Source organism: Meriones unguiculatus, chromosome 1 (genome assembly GCF_030254825.1).
Source record: "Meriones unguiculatus strain TT.TT164.6M chromosome 1, Bangor_MerUng_6.1, whole genome shotgun sequence".
In the NCBI taxonomy this organism is placed as follows: Eukaryota; Metazoa; Chordata; class Mammalia; order Rodentia; family Muridae; genus Meriones; species Meriones unguiculatus.
The window spans coordinates 136,454,997-136,471,925 of NC_083349.1; the positions used below are offsets into that span (position 1 = coordinate 136,454,997).

General features: G+C 38.5%; 1 protein-coding gene across 11 annotated transcripts in view; it reads left to right on the forward strand.

Moving 5' to 3' along the window:
- The first annotated feature begins 2,963 nt into the window (after nucleotides 1-2,963).
- Dgkb (diacylglycerol kinase beta) overlaps nucleotides 2,964-16,929 on the forward strand; it is a 696,100-nt gene continuing 682,134 nt past the window's right edge. For 2 of the 11 annotated variants that reach the window (XM_060367280.1, XM_060367318.1), the window contains exon 1: nucleotides 3,409-3,858. The gene's annotated coding sequence lies outside the window, so the exon portion shown is untranslated. Of the gene's footprint in view, nucleotides 3,317-3,407; nucleotides 3,859-16,929 lie in introns of those variants that run through there. The other 9 variants (XM_060367273.1, XM_060367303.1, XM_060367289.1 and 6 more) reach the window with 7 other exon arrangements.

Here is a 16,929-nt window from a genome sequence, read left to right on the forward strand (position 1 = left end):
GGAATAAGGAAGCCTGTCCGAACCAGTGAGCGCCACACCGCTGAAAGACCTGCCTCAGAAAGCAAGGAAGTCAAAGTTCTTTGGTTTTTTTGAAGACTCAGTTTTGTCATGTGAAGTTTTACTGTGAGCTCTCTCGTGCGAGGAGCGTGTCTTTGGTCAGCTGAGAACATCCGCGAGTGGACTCTCAGGAGAGGAGATATTTAGGGGCCCACACACAATCAGGCTCTTTGGATCTCCATCACGAAGCTGATCTTTGTGCTTCCAACACTTGACTTTGCAGAGAGAAACTTCTAGGCAATCTAGCTGAGTCCGCTGGCTTTCGAATACTTCATGTTGCTGCTTGGTGTTGGCCTTTGGACTGGACTGCTGGTATCCTAAGTGTGGTAATCCCCTAAAGACCCATTGACCCTAATCAGCAGGAAGAAGATAAAAGTGGTCTACAGCCCTTTTCCCTACGCAGCTCTGATCTAAGGTTGGGGATTGGAAGGGAGGTTCTTTATTAAGAACCCTAAATAAAGTAGGTTTGGTGAAAATCAAAGCCTATAAAACAAGGTCTAGAGTGATAGAGAAAGACACTCAGTGTTGAGCCTGGCCGCCACCCTCACGTGCACACATCTGCATATGTACTTACACACACACACACACACACACACACACACACACGAAAAAAAGCAGGGTTTTTTGTAGGCCATATTTTTAAAAAGTGAGTATTAACAAGGCAGTTTTAATTTTCTTTCACCATCTTTATATTTATTACTTTTATAAATACTAATTTAGATTTTTCTTTAAATCTAATCACAGAAACATTTAAGAGAAAGAAACAGATTCCTTGTGAAGTAAATTTTTTCAAGTTTTCTTACAAAATGGAAAAATCCTTTAGTTTTAAGAGTTAGAATTGAGGATTTGTCATCAGTCCTCATCTGAAGGTGTCCCTCCCCTATTGCCAAGTCTATCATTTTTGTCAGAGAGCTATGGTTTGTTGGTTTGTTTGTTTGTTTTGGTAAATCTCAGCAATATTGTCAACATTTGTTAAAAAGTACTTAACTGCAGTTCAGTAGCTGTTACAATTATTTCAATTTCTTGTGTCATTTCCATTTTGACCAAGGCTAGATGCTAATATTAAAAACGCCTAATACATTCTCTTTTAAAGAATGGTTCATTGTTTTTTTTCCTAAAAATTGGATTTCAAAACAAGAGTAATGGAGAAGAAAAAGGTTCCACGTGCTAACTAGTGCTAACTAGGTGATAGCTTTTACTGGCAGTCCTCTGGGGGCTGGTGCAGGAAGAGCAGGTGCTGGAGGTCCACTTGGGAACACTTGCAGCCTCCACCTTCCAAATGCTGGGGGTATTTGCTAGTCTTCCTTATATTAGGAAGACTACTACATGCAAGTATGAATCTTTAGAATTTACTGTTTGAAATTTTAATGATTTTTGTTTTTATGTGATACTTAACAACAACAAAGAAAGAAAGAAAGATAGAAAGAAAGAAAGAAAGAGAAAAGAAAAAACCATGAGAGAGCAAACATATGTGGTATCATGATTTATTAAATTTTTGATGCTTAAAATTTCTGGATCTACACCTCCCTCTGAGGGGGGAGCAGCCTTACCAGGCCACAGAAGATGACAAAACAGCCACTCCTGATGAGATCTGATAGACTAGGATCAGAAGGAAGGAGAAGACCTCCCCTATCAGAGGATTTGGGGAGGGGCATGCGTGGAGAAGGGGGCAGGAAGGTGGGATTAGGAGGGGAGGAGGGGGATTTGTGGGGGGATACAAAGTGAATAAAGTGTAATTAATAAAAATTAAAATAAATAAATAAAAATTTCTGGATCTATCTTAGTGCATTATATATTTTTTCAAAATATTGATCTTTTATTTTTCACTATAATTACAGTAAAGTTTTTTTGTAAATTAATATTAAATAAATGTTAAGAATATTAAATAATTAAATAATTGATAATCATTAATTAGTCCTTATTTACCTAAAAGCCATGATTTTCCTACGTAAGCAAGTCAAGAATAGATACATTATTAATTCTCCTGGACCTTTTTCTTTATTTTGAAGTTGTTATATTTCCAGGGTTTGACGTTTTCCAACTTTCTATCTGTCATTTTTAACCTTGATTGTTCAAGCCCTGAGGTTGAGTAAACACTGACAGACATGAGAAGTGTTCACAGCAAGGCAGCAATAATTAAAGGTGTGCGTTACAACTACAATTAAAAAGAATTAATGTCATTTTTAGCTCAGAGAACCGAAAGCTAATAAAAAAGTGGAAGTACTGTTTATTAAGTGTGTGTGTGATTCATTATTGATGGTATTGAACAGTAACACAAACACAAACTATTACGAGATCAGATGATGCTGGACATTAAGTTGTTGCCGGCCCTCGGGAAGGGTGTGGATGTCTAACGTTTACTGGTTAACAGAGTTTGTATCACTATACGTTGGTCCAAAGAGTGAACAACCAATGAGAGAGTGTGGGTATCCCTAGAATTAACAGGTAGGCTTCGGATGCTGGTCTGCATCTGACAGCGTGGCGCTGATGTATTGAAATCACAGTGGATGTCTCGTAAGGAGGCTGAGACCCATTAAAACACATATACCAGTGTAACCCTCATTGAAGGAAAGTGAGCCTGCACCTTAACTGTCAGCAGGTTTGCACACATTGGATCAAGTAACTTGATGTTACATATATTATTATTAATTATTATTATTATTATTATCCAATACATTTATTTAAAAACATGGTTCATATATCATTATCTGTGTACTGATTCGTTAAACTACATGCTGTTTTTTTTTTTTTTTTTTTTTTTTTCTGCTTCATCAATTGCCTTTGTGGTTTATCCTCATCCACCTGATTTATTCCATTCACCTGCTCTCAGTCACCAAACAGGGATGAAGCAATAGAGAGCATGAAATGGAGAGGGGAGCAGATAGTCAGAGTACAATTTAGTGATAAAGAGAGGGGAGACAGGCATCAGATTTCTGGTGAGGGGGAAAATGTGCAGTAAAGGATAACAATTGCAGACAGTCCAGCTAAAAGTCTCCATAACGGCCACTGTCTCCCACCACCATCTGATCGTAACTCAGCCAGCAGTTCGACAGCTGGGGAGCCCTGTCTCCCTGTCTTCTCCCGTCCTGTGCTCCAAGGGCAGCTATAGCAGCCAGGCAGGGCTGGAGCTTCTAGCTACAGCAGACCGCTGCCTCACGACCACACACACATTGCACACACGCTCCCCGAATCAACGCGTCCTCACACAAATCCTGGACCACGACATCGAGAGAAGAGCGACAGCACACGTTGACAACAGGTATTTCCTCTCTGACAAATTCAGTTTCCTTCCTTGATGCTTTTCGGTTTTTGCATAAGGAAACAAGCCTTTGCGATACCTAGCTTGTGCAGAAGACTGTAGGACTGGAGGTGGCCTCGGCAGAGGAGGGTGAAGTGGGAGGAGTGAGATGTGGGGAAGAGGAGATGCCAAAATTGACTTTCAGGCTCCGGAAGCCTACAGCTCTCAGCCTCCGCTGTTTTTGAGTTGCAAATGATCTGGCAGTGGTGGGTTGCAGGCAGCCCGTGCCATTGCCTGGAAGAAGACTTCCATCTTTCAGTCATTAGTTCCAACGGGCAGTGTGTTCTGGAAGCGGGTGGCAGCAGGGAGGAGGATGCTCTGAGCAGAGTTCTTGACGCTCCGCTCTTGGGGGAAGCCGGGCTGTGTGGGGGGAGCCTTCCGACTGAGCCGGGAGCGTGTGAATTGGAAAGGATCCTGAGAGCTGCCTGGTCCCAGTTCCTCTCCGGAAAAGCTGTCGCTCTCGCTTCAGAGATGCGCCTAGCCTTCGCCTGCATCACGCTGCAGTAAGTTCAACTCAGCACGGTTGGCAGTTTGAGTGGCCTCTGGGTATGTGGTGCGGGGGAAGGGAAGCTGAGAAGAAATGGCGAGGAAAGTTAGGAAAGCAGAGCTTTCCCATGCAAATGCGAGAGCGTTCGTTTTTGTGTCCCTCACTTCTGTGCTAGTTACTGGTCGCCTTACTGTTTATCTGCAGCAGGGAACTGAATGTAAGCTAAGTCTGGGGAAGACGGTCAGTTCATTGTGGTTACAGGCAATGAGACTGAAGACTGAGTGTGACCTCCTGAAAGTTACTGATGAGATGGCAGGTTGCCTGTGGGGGTGGATGGAGAGGAACCAGAGAAGCCCGGCTTCGATTTTTAAATGCCCCACTTGTCCTAAATTTCATTCCAGATTCATTTTCTAATTTGTAAAGAGAGAAGCAAACAAAACGAGCACACATTTTGTTTACTTTTATAATATTAAAATTAAAGATGAACTTGATCTACAGCTAGCTGCTTGGTGACAGCCTGGCAACACTGATGACTAACTAAACCTTCACATTCTTCTCAGTGGGTGAGGTGGAGAGGATCTCAGGTTCTTACCGCTACAATCATCTCCACCGCCTAACCAGTAAGATCTGAAGTCCTCATGATTTTCACGTAGATGCCACCATTGTACTTAGCTGCTTAGCAGGAGTGTGTGTGTTCACTGGCAGAAGAAAATAAAGGCTTAAGAACTTTCCAAAACAACTCCAGCCAGTTTGTTCAAACTGCAGATAACCAACTCTTAAAAATAGGTCAGCATGGGCCAGCCCATTGTAAAGCAAATTACCTAATAAACAAGGATGTTGGCAGAATACTAAAGGTCTTTTCTAAAAGAGAAACTAGAAATAATTAACTTAAAACAGGTGGGGTTATCTGAGCAGTTTCTCTCTCTTGGACCACCCCCTCCATTTTTTTTTTAATGGCAGAAAAAAAAAGGAAAGAGAAATAGCTCTGAATTAGAAAGGATTGCTATGCTACACTTAGATGAAGGATTGCAGGAGAATTTACAGTTTCACTATATTTTACTCCAAGAAAGATTATGGCAAAAGTTACCTAAAAAAAGACTGCAGGATTCCGGAATCCTGAAATAGACACTCACATATATGATAACTATGGTAGGTTTTATAGGTCAAAGTGCTTTCAAACTTTTGAGGTGAATTCTGGGGCCAGATATGCCCTACACCTGTTATCCTACCTAGCCCAGAAACAGAAATATTGCCATGAAATTAAGGCTAGACCAACTTACATAGAGAGTTCCAGATTACAGAGTGAGACACAGTCTAAAAATTAGAAAAACAGAAGATATTAAAATTAGCAATTGTTGTGAAGAGCAGTGTAATTCTGAAATCCTTTATTACATACAAAGAGGAAATTCAGGGCTGCATTTATCCTGACAGATTAGTTTAAAATTGTCTGACTGTTCCTCTAAATCATCCAATCTATTACTTTACTCCAAATAATGCAAGTCAAGGAGAAAACAGAATTGTTTTGTCTAATCAGCTACTCAGCTCAGAAATCTCTAGATAGAAAAAGCTCAGTGTTTGGGGTATTTTTGTTGTTGGAATACCCAGTTATTTAGGGAACAAATCTGCATATGAAAATTTTTCATGAATAATTCCTAAATGTAACTCTGAATCAGTGAGTAACATGGGATCCAGGCAATGTGTTTGTCATGGTTCTACATATGTAAGGGTGGGTAAATATTTTATACAGCGATGGAGAGAGAGACAGAGAGAGAGAGGAGGCAAACATCGATACACAAATTATAAGACAATGCTAGGGTGAGTTTCCAAGCAGTTCTGTAATACTCTGCAGACACGGAGAGAGCTTGAAATCAGATATACAGTTAATTGAAAGAAAACTTGGCTAAGAAGAACCTTATAGTCATCTATCAAGAGTTCTCCAAAGAGAAGGTTATTAGCACTGAGTCACAGCAGTATTTACTTCATGCCTCAGAGTTTTGTCACACTGCAAGAGTAGGTATTGTATCTGAAAAGAAGGTTGTTAAAATTACTTTGTAGAAAATGTATTTTAGTGCTTAAACCATTAGCAAAATTTGTTGGGACAGGGTCTGAACTGGGCAAGAAGCTTGTGACTCATGCTTTGTTTTGCATGCTATTGAAAGAAAGAAATAGATGGAGCCAGAAATCTCAAAGTTAGTAGCTAGTCCCTGAATCTAAGTCTCCCTACTGATAATGACTGAGGTTTTACACAGGCTAGAGAAACCATTCTAATATTATCCTGTCCTGGCTGACTTCAGGATCAGATCTGTGTTTGTATATGCATGACAGCCACAGGATTCCCTTAGGAGTAATAGCTTTAGCCAAGAGCACCTGCCTAGAGGAAGCTTCAGGCAAAGTTGTGAATGAGATTCTTCCCCTCATTTCTATAAAATTTTCTTTTTCATGATACACTGACATGAAGCTTAAACTCAAGTAAAAGTTCTACATACTTGAACATCATTAGGTGTTGGAAGGAAGATCCAAATACTTGAGAGCTTCCAGGATTATTACCATGTATGATTGCTAACTACATAATGAATGAGCAATTGTCAATTACTGCAAGTGTAGTAACTCGGTAAAACACTTTGAATGTGTTTTGAGTGTGTTGTCTTATTTATGGTACAAAAGCTAGAAAAGGAAGATGTTTTCTACCATTTAAAAGAATTTCAACCCAAGTCTGAATTTTAGAAGAGACTATGTTAAAGCCAATATAGTTGACAAATGGTGTGCAGGGGTGGCACCGCTCCCCTCCTTCCGTGTGACTCCCATTCCTAGCCACTTTGCTACCTGTTCTATTAAGAAAGAACTCTGCTGTGAATAAGGTGGCTTTATAGTGTGTCATTTTTTTGTAGATGCTGTTATATGGAAGTACTTGAGAAATCATGCTAAGTAAAAGAGATTGCCTTGCTCTCTTTATACTCAAGATGGAAACCACACACACACACACACACACACACACACACACACACAAACGGAATCTAAATTATCCCCAAGTCTAAACTCAGCATAGTCACTGCTCCAATTTCTGGCTTTACAAACTGTAGAAATGTAGGTGGATGGGTGCCAGAAAAAAAAGATGATGGGGCCAATATAGGAGAAAATAATCTGAGCGATCCAAGAGGGAACTCTTGCACTGGAGGCTGCTGTAAAAATATGTGTACCTGTTTCGTCCTGTAAGGCGTGGGGTTAAAAAAGCTTAACATGGGGTTAAAAGACCTTAAAGTCAAGGATAAAACAGAGACTCAAACATATCCTATAAAAATTTGATTATACAAATTAGATTAGGTTTACCATTGGTCGGTCCTTATATATTTTAAAAGATTTAAAAACATATAGAAATATTATGGGGGAAGGTCAGATGATGAGAAAAAAACTGTGCAGTGCATGGAAATATCACTGGTTCTTGCATAATTATTTCCTAAAACTTTGCCTGGAAGAGCTAAAGATCATCCTTAACTAGTAAGGATAAAACAAAAATGGTTCATTTAGGTAAAGTGTCAAGTGTGAAGGAGTGCAACTTGCCTACTGTAACTTATAGATTTATCACAAAAGGCAAACATTATCAAGAATACAGTGAAAACATAGGCTTAGAGCCAAACATTATTTTAGGGTTGGTCTTTCTTGTTATGCTTTAATTAAGCCACAGAATTTTATTTTTCTTTAAGGATTATCTGAGCCAACAATTTGAAATGAAGGATTTGCTTTTAAACAGGAAGTTTGCATTACATTGTAATTTTAAAATACTGTGTCTTTGACTTGGTTATTTTCTGTCAGCTGCCAATCACACTAAAATGAAAGCAAAGGGCAAAAAGCTATTAACTCAAAATCAGAACATAGAGAAATGTGCTCTGTACACAGGGCCCATGGTCCTGAACTTTTCTCACACATGTGTGTGATGAAGGAAGTTTGTAAACACTCACATCATTGGTCCTTATTCTTTCTCTTGTCATTTGTAACATTTCTTGTTGGGGGTAGAAGCAGCGTGTTGAGAGTTGGCTTTCACATAATTATTAATAATGGGCTCCCTTGCCCACTGGATGTCAACATCTTATGACTTAAAGGAATGCCAGCAAGCTTTTATAGCGTGCTTTCTACATGACAGTGCTTTTACAAGCATCACAATTTAATCTTTTCAATATCCTTAACTTAACAATCTTACCCATATTCTTCTTTGCCATTATGCAAAGAAGCAAATTGGAGAATAATTGAAGAATCAAAACGAAGAAGGGTCAAGTGACTTTCTCCACAGACACAGACTGTTCTATCTTAGTCTTGACTGAGACAAGTCTGGCTCTGGAAAGCACGCTTTTAAACAAAAGCTGCAAACTCTCTGTTAACTGTCGTGGTCTTACTGTAAGGAAGCAGAGCGCACACTACTCCTCAGCTCGTTTCTTTCTGCTTGCATTTGCTCCCCGCCTGCCGTTTATTTCTTGACAACCAAGTTCCTCTTGGCTTTCTGGCACACTGAGGTGCTTCCCTTCAAGGTACATCTTTATGCTTTAAAGTTCTACTTGGTATCACATCCACTGGGTATTCTGTCTGGATTCTAGCCACTGGCCCTACAGTTTGTGAGGTTACTGCAACTTGTGCTCTCCTTGCCAGCCAAGGTGGACATTATCTGGCTTCTTCGCTGAGGACAGGAGCCAAGGCCTACTTCTTTATTATTGAAATTTCAGTGCTTTGCAGAACACAGTTTTCAAGCTCAGTAGGAACTTGGTCTACTCAACTGAATTCAACCTCTTGAATAACAGGGAGACACACCAATACCATTCTCCGAGAGAGAGGGAGAGAGAGAGAGAGAGAGAGAGAGAATTGCATTTCAATAGCAAGCTATAAAGCCTGAGCCAAAGAAATACTGGGATGAGAAGAACTCATAAAAATACTATAAAATCATTCAAAAGGCGTTTACTACCCTCTGTAGTTTTGGGTTGTGAATCTGTTATGCAAAATTCTTGGGACCTAAAGTGTGATTCATATTTCTTTGCATCAGTAAAATATCTTGGGGGATTGGATTCACAACAAAGCACAAAATTATTTTTTATGCACAATTTGTACAACTAGCATGAAGGTAGGTTCACATGGGTTTTACTGTATAGACCACATTCTGATTTTACATGTTATTTGAAATTAGCTATGTAATTATCTATGTTTCATGTCTCCACCTAGAAAGCTCTAATTTGGGGTCCTTTGAGATTTCTTATTTGTATTTATAATATAGGATATGACTTTAATATGAGAAATATATGTATGTCCAAATCATAAAATACAAATATTTATTGATATATATTTTCTGGGCTTGAAATATTATTTTATCATTAGACAGAGAAATAAGAACAAATGTCATAATAAATGAAGTATCAAAGGAGTTCTCTTCTTTGGTAGTGGCATAAAGTTGAAAAACAATTCATTTATTTGGAGAAAAGTTCTCAAATAGCTCAAGTTGGTCTCAAGCTCATGATGTAGCTGAATATATTAAATATCTTATATTCCTTACTGGGTTTTCTAAAGGCTGCCACTATGTGTGTGTGCTACCACATCTGGGATTTTGTGGCACTGGGAATCAAGCCCAGGGCTTCTTGCAAGGAAATCAAGCATTCTATTGCCTGAGCTACATCCCTAGCCTGAAACAAAGCCTTGAGTTGTTTTTATTTCTTATTTTATTGAAGGAAAACACCTTAGACACCATGGTTCTGTCATGACTTTACTTTCTTCATTAACACCAGGGAAGAAACCGCAGTTATTAAAGGAAAAGAAAAAAATCACTCTTCAGTCTGTCTTCCGAAGAAGTGTGTTCAGTTTTTGTGATAGTTTAAATTCTACTTTTAATGATGATTTTTAAGTATTTCTTTACATATTTAAATTCCATGACTATGTGAATTGGATGTGGCACATAGATTTTCAAATAGAACTTACTTAACAGCAAAATCTGAGGTCAAATCATTCTCTATTATTCTTTTCTCTAATCCCAATAAATCAGTAATCATGTAAGAATTTTAATCAGTAGGAGGACAGGTAGGAAGAGAAATGTGTTAGCTATTTAAAATACCTTTGGAGCTCTATTAACCGAGTGATACAGTATGATGTTCCACTCACAAAGCAGCTGGACCTTGCATCATAATTTATTTTCTTTGCTTTTAGACAATTTCATATTTTGATTGTTCATGATGAGATAGAAGTATAGATAATGGTTTGGAAAGAGTCAACTGCACATAAAACTGCTCAATATGCAAAAATTCTAATTTGGATTTCATTTCATTTATTTATTTTTTCTGTGTTTTGAAATAGGTTTTAAAGCTACTGACTGCATTCAAAATGCCTGCCTGGACTCAATTGTTAATAGCTGATTAAACGTCAGTCTAGTGTTTAAATGTTGTAGCTCAGATTTCTTTTAAACTAGGCATGATGAAAAAGTAAAATCCCCTTCATATAAATACATGCTTAGAAAAGAATATGTATAATAAATGCTCAAACAATATGAAGGTGTGGAAAAGGCTCAGGAGGAAAAGTGTTTGTCACAGGAGCTCAAAGTCCTTAGTTTGGATATTTAGCACCTCTGTGCAGCTGAAGCGAGGCATTGCACTTTGTCTCTGAAACCCAGTGCTTTGCACGACAGAGACAGAAGGATTCCAGGAGCTCACTGGTCGGCCCTTCTAGCTGAATTAGCTCTAGATGAAGAGAAAAAAAAACATGAAAAATAAAAGGGTGAAGAGCTAAAGAGGAAGACATTGGAAGTCAACTTCTAGCCTTCATGCTCACACAGATGTGCACACATGTATCCACATGCAAATGCTCCGCACACTTATACCAAACATGAGATATACACACAAGCTCACACATACTCTACTTATACACATTTTCACAGATATGCTTCACACACACGCACACACACACAGAATCACTTTAGCTACCTTTAGTCCCAGATGACCTGGAATCCTGTTTCAGGTATATCAAGGAAAATGCTCTAAATGGACTCTAAATGTATACAGTCCTTACTTTATATATTAATAGAATTACTTAGTGAAACTTGCAAAGTTATTTATTATCTTAAGCTTTCTTTCTAGATTTTCCTCATTATTATTTTACTCAAAAAGATTTTCTTGAGTTATTTAAAGAGGTAACTGTTAACATAGATAAATCAGAAATGTACTGTAAACTCTCTAAGAGGGTAGACAACACAGTTAAGTCCCCGAAATTATAATTTCTTATACCATTTCTAAAACAGTGAGAGGCTTTTCATTTTTCTTTCTAAGATTCTGAAAACATGGTCATAACATACATTTAATTCAGCAGATAATATTCTGTTTTGGTCTATGTTTATTAACCTGCCATTTTTTTTATCCTGCCATTTTTACCTATGTGTACCTCTTGTATGAGGAAACCTGTTATAGCCTCGCTATACAGCCTTAGAGTTATATGAACTAAAAGGAAGGGAGGGTGCAATGGGAATCTGTTACAGAATCCTTGACCTGAAAACAGAACCTGAAGAGAGATGAGTTTGTGGTTTATTCAGCAACTTGTTTTGCTGACACAGAGAACAGAAGGAAGTCTCTCTTCCTTGGCTTTTCTCCAAGTCTTCCCTTTGCTGGCTAATGAAAAGAGGTAGAGCTGGATAATTCTCACTTGCTGTGCCTTTCCTCAAGAGGATTTTTGAAGTCTATAACCAATAGCCAGCTATTTCTTGGATTATTAAGGCCATGTAAATAGTTACTAAGATTGCTGTCTTAAGAGACATACACACTTACACCATTCTCCTGTGCCTGATTCTATTCTTCAGACATTGAAAGATTTCCTTTGTGAAACATTCTGCCTGGGTCAGCAAAAGATGAGTAAGAAAAATCAAAGAAATCCCTACAGTGTTAATAGTTGCTATAACTCCAGTGACTAGGCAGGTTCCAAGGAAACATATCTAACATGGAGCCAAATACATGATTTACTCTTATAATCTTGCTTTGATAAGAACCAAGAGCTGACAATGACAACACAGGAATCAAGTTACATGGAAAACATCTGGCTGTGAGAACCATTAGTGTAACCCTCTCAGACCTTCCTGGGCCCGCTCCATTATGCTGTTTTTCATCATGGCTCTAATCTGTGTAGCTCACTGTGAGACAAGACCGTAGGGGTGAGTTCAGGGGATTCCACCTAGCCTGACATAATCATTTAGACCCAAGCTGATGCATTCACAGTTAATCGCATTCTCAGACTTAGGAAACATAACATTCTCATTCACTCAAAAACATGACTCCCACGTTACCTATTCTTTCCCCTTTATATTACAGAATTATTCAGCTTTGGGCAGCTTTGAAAGAATAGAAAAATACAAGTGGTTAATGTTGCTTAGTAACTTCTCTCATCTGTCATTTTGAGCTGCACATTAACTGCTTGTGACTTCCCCACACTTGTCCCAAATTACTAGAATCAAGAAAGAGCATACATGCCGATGAGTCACTTCGCTATCCTGTTGTTCATAATAAAAGTTCTGAACACCAGGATGGGTGTTCTATTGTTACATAAGGTTGTTTGTTGCGGCATATGTTAGAACTTTCTATTTGCCAAAGAGAGGTCCCTGCCTGTCACCTCTTAACAAAGGCATAATATAAAAGACATTCAGAAGACAGTGGGTTCTAGTTGTTAAAAGCAGTGGTTCTCAACCTGTGGGTCATGAACCTTGTTGACGGGGAGGGGTTGGTGAAGGAGTCCCGTTGGCACCTGGATGTCAGAATTTACATTATGATTCACAGCAGTAACAAAATTGCAGTTATGAAGTAGCAGTGAAAATAATCTTATGGTTGGGGAGTCACCACAACATGAGGAACTGTATTAATGGGTTGTAGCATTAGGAAGTTTGAGAACCACTAGACACAGGGCTCTGGTTTGGAATGTGCTCTATACAAACCCCACAGATAGGTACTTTCTCTGCAAGGAAAATACTAAGCTTTTGATCATGAGTGGTGAATCTTTCTTGTACCTATTGATGTAGTTGTTTCCAAGCTACCAGGATGCCTACTTGATGCTAAACATAGAGACTTTATCAGTGTAAGGATACTTAAAATGAAAAGATCTTAAACTTGACGTTAAATTTGAAATTTTATGATCTAAGAAATGGCCTTCCATTCTTATCGTTAGTGACATTGTTAAACAAAACCAAATATCTGTTATATTTGATGTAATTTTCATTTATAAGCAGCAATACGTTGGTCAGAATTTCTTCTTTAATTGGAATTACCAAGAACACACTGAAATACTCCTTCAGACACAGTGTGTGCTAGAGTCTATAAGCAGAGGTTTAAGCACAAACTTCCACAGAGTTATTATTTGCAGGGCCTATCATTCTGGGAACATCTATTGAAATGTCTTTGAAAATTGGAGTTAGGAAGCTATGAACTACTGCTCTATTAGCATTCAATTATTCATTGAAAGCATTTTCGTACCTACACTGCATCAGAATATATGATTCTGGAAACAAAATTATAATTATAATCTGACCTTGACACCTCGGAGCTCCTAAATTGGAATGTGGAAGTTTGAGAAACATAGGTGTAGAAATTAGAATACATCAAGCTATGTGCAGTAATTTGTGTAGGCACCTATAAGGTAGGAGTCAAGGAGAGAGAAAGCTAATAAATTGATTAGATTATTACAGTCTGAATTATCTTGAGAAATTTTGCATTCATTCAAAAAAGGATAAGAGCATTTAATAAAGGAATATCTAGTGATCATTTCTTCTCTTATTTCACTCTGAATACCAGTGTTTCTGTCATTTTATGCAAGCACATTTTATACACTCTATAGTGAACATTGACCTATAATGAACAAAGAGATGAGAACAGCAAACAAGAAGAGAGACATGCATTTGTTTATGTGGCTGGAAACTGAAAAATTTGGCAAATATCTGAATACTTGAGAAAATATTAGAGTGAATATATATAATATTAGATAATTATTATCCATTTAAATATCCTTCAAGTGGAATAGCTTGTGAAGCATGAAAATTTATTGTCATAGGGAAGGAGAATCACAGCAGAAATCACTGGGAATCTAAAGGATAGGTAATGATGTCCTATAATAACAGCAAAGAGAGTGTCTCTGTTGGGTGTTACTGAGGTGATAACAGACAAAGACTGAAAATCTATCAGCCATTTGAAAACGGGGAGTTTCCTGGGGAGGTAAAGATGTAAAGTTGTGGTGTGGAAATCAAAGCCCAAATGTGCTGACTGAGGAGGAGTAAAAGAGAGGGAAGCAATATGACTCATTCCAAAGCATACCCATGAAAGTTTGAAGAAAGAGAGAACTGTTTATTGAGAACAAGTGGGTTTTCAGGAAACTTTTTCTTCCTAAAATGGAATACTTTTAGTATATGTACATATACATGAGCAGATGAGCATGAGAGAAATAATTTAGAAGAGAAGGATATTTAATGGATATCTGGGGATATTGCATTGATTTGAAAACTAATACACACAGCTATTGTTTGTGTTTCATAGGGGGAAAAAATCCCCTGTAAATAAAAACCCATGGCCAAGACACATTCTAAATAGACATGTAAATTTGAAGGAATCTGTGGAACTTTAGTTACTCTGGCAGAGTTTCTATACACTGGAGAAGGTTTATAATTTTGAAAGGTTAGAGAAGTTATTTATCAGAGCTACAGTGTGATCCATACTGAGAAGGCACTGTTTGAGGAGGTGGTCTCCAGCTCCCAGGGATAACAGTTTACCTCAGCTTGCGACTAGGAGAGGAGGCTTGGGAAATGTAAATGAGCAGAGCTATGTTTTCTTTCTCCTTGAATTTAAAAGCCCCAACTTCTGGACACCTGCAACTGCCATCTTGCTTGTCTTTCTGATTTGAAAAATCTGAATGGTGGTGTTCTTCATCCACTTCTCTTTGAAGTGGATACTTTGGAAGCCAGTTACTTGGAAGAATGCCATCTCTGCCCTGACATTCCTCTTTATTGTGTGCTAAACATTAGTTACTGAGCACTCAGCTTTGGAATTATGAAAGAGAAAAGTGCTTCCACGTACCTTGTTTCCCTCCACCTACCATCCAGACAAGACCTAGCATACAACTTCAATATCTGTCTGCACAAATCTTCACTTCCTGTATTCCTTTCCTTCCATTTTATATTCGGTCAAACTTACTCGACTGAGCATTCTGCCTGTGCCTTTTCACTCAGGTTATTTAATGCTGCTCAAAACCACAGAGCCATAAAATCTGATGTAGTAATAGATTTGTGATTACTCGTCTCCATAATTCCTCTAAGCACCCACACTGTATTTTCTTTCCCAGTTTCCCCTGCAGCAGCTGATAAAGGCACTGCCACACCTGAAGTTAATGTTTCATTAAAACAAAGAGTGTTTGAATGGCATTCTCTCTGTGCTATTTTTATTTTGCTTTTAAGGTTTGAACATTTAAGTCAAACTTTTATTATAAATGGAAAATTGCTATAATTCTCTGTAGTTTAATCTTACTTTCTGCCTGTCTCTGCCTTTTCTGAGTCTTTTGCCTGGTTATAGCATCTGTGGCGTATGGTTACACTTTCATTTTCCTTGTACTATACTATTGTTTCTTCCACTTTTTAAACATGTATATAATGTAAATTTCAATATCTATATAGACAAAAAACAAAAACACCCTTCTTTGATTTTAGAAAAGTACCTGGCACAAAGCAGGCAATGATTAAATTATTGTCTCATAACCATCACTCTGGGCCAATGCTGTTTTCAACTTTTTGTCTGCGTCTGAAAGTGTGTGCCACTCATATTTCCCCCGGTTGATTCTAAGGAGTAATGAGATTATTTTTAATTTGACTAAGTAAAGTGATTACAACTTTATTTAGACATTTTTAACTACAAGTTAGAAGTAGTCACAAGACGTATGTGTGTGTGAGTGTATGAATACATATGTACAGGGGTGCCATGCACATATGTATAAATGTGTGTAGACCAGAGGTCGAACTTGAGTGCTGTTCCCAAGCAGTCAAGCAGGACAGCAGTCTACCTTGTTTTTTGAAAGGGTCTCTCCCTGGGACCTCAGACTCAGAATTACGCTAGTCTGTCTGGTCAGTGAGCCCCAGAGAACCTCATTTGTTCCCTCTTCAGTGCTAGAGCTGTAGGCTGTAAGTGTTTCCTTGCCCAGCTCGCCTTTGCAAACTCTGGGTGAATAAACTTGAGACTTTTTGCTTGTCTGGCAAGCACTTTACAAAAGGAGCTTTTTCTAGCTCTCTCTCTCTCTCTCTCTCTCTCTCTCTCTCTCTGTCTCTCCCCTCTTCCTCTTTGTGTGTGTGTGCATGAAGGTTTATGTTAGTGCTCAATTGTGAATTTGGATAGAAATGAAGGGAAGGACAATGTTTGGGTACAGGATTTGACAAAAACAAGCATGGAGCCGGTGAGGATTCTTGGGAATAAACAGAAGGTTAGGGGGTCACAGATACAGAGAGGGCGGAGAGGAGGGCAGTGTCTCGCCTGTGCCATGTGACTTCCTCAGTGTGGCATGTCAGTGTTGATGTGCCACTACTAACAGGAAGTGTCTCCTCGGCCACATCACCTTCTTCCTATTAGTACAGAGTAATGCTTTTGTCAGGAGCCGGTGTTCACTTGTTTGGGTTGTTGATTTCTTAAGACCTCCCTCTCTCCTTCCTCCTTTCCTCTCTCCCTTCGTTGTCTTTCCAAGGAAACAAATTTGCTTGATGAAGGTATTTTGAGAGCAAAACCGTGATCTATTTCTAACCTTAAGGTCAAGCATACTTGCTCATCTCAGGACAACTGTTGGGAAAGTGTGTACTTTTCATTTTTCTTTTCTGTAGCCTCTTCAGGGATAGAATGAAGTTGTCTCTCATCCTCTCAGTAACTTCCGTGTTTTACCTAAATAATATAGATAAGGTTAGGTGTGACCTAAAAAAAGTATAATTGGTCTTTTTTTTAACATTGTCTAGCATATGCCCTCATTATTTTATCTGTGATATTTAACGAATATAGTTTTCCAAGGAAATGAAAACTATATGGAATTCAAAAACTACCAGACTGAAATATTCCATTAGATCATTAGATCTTAT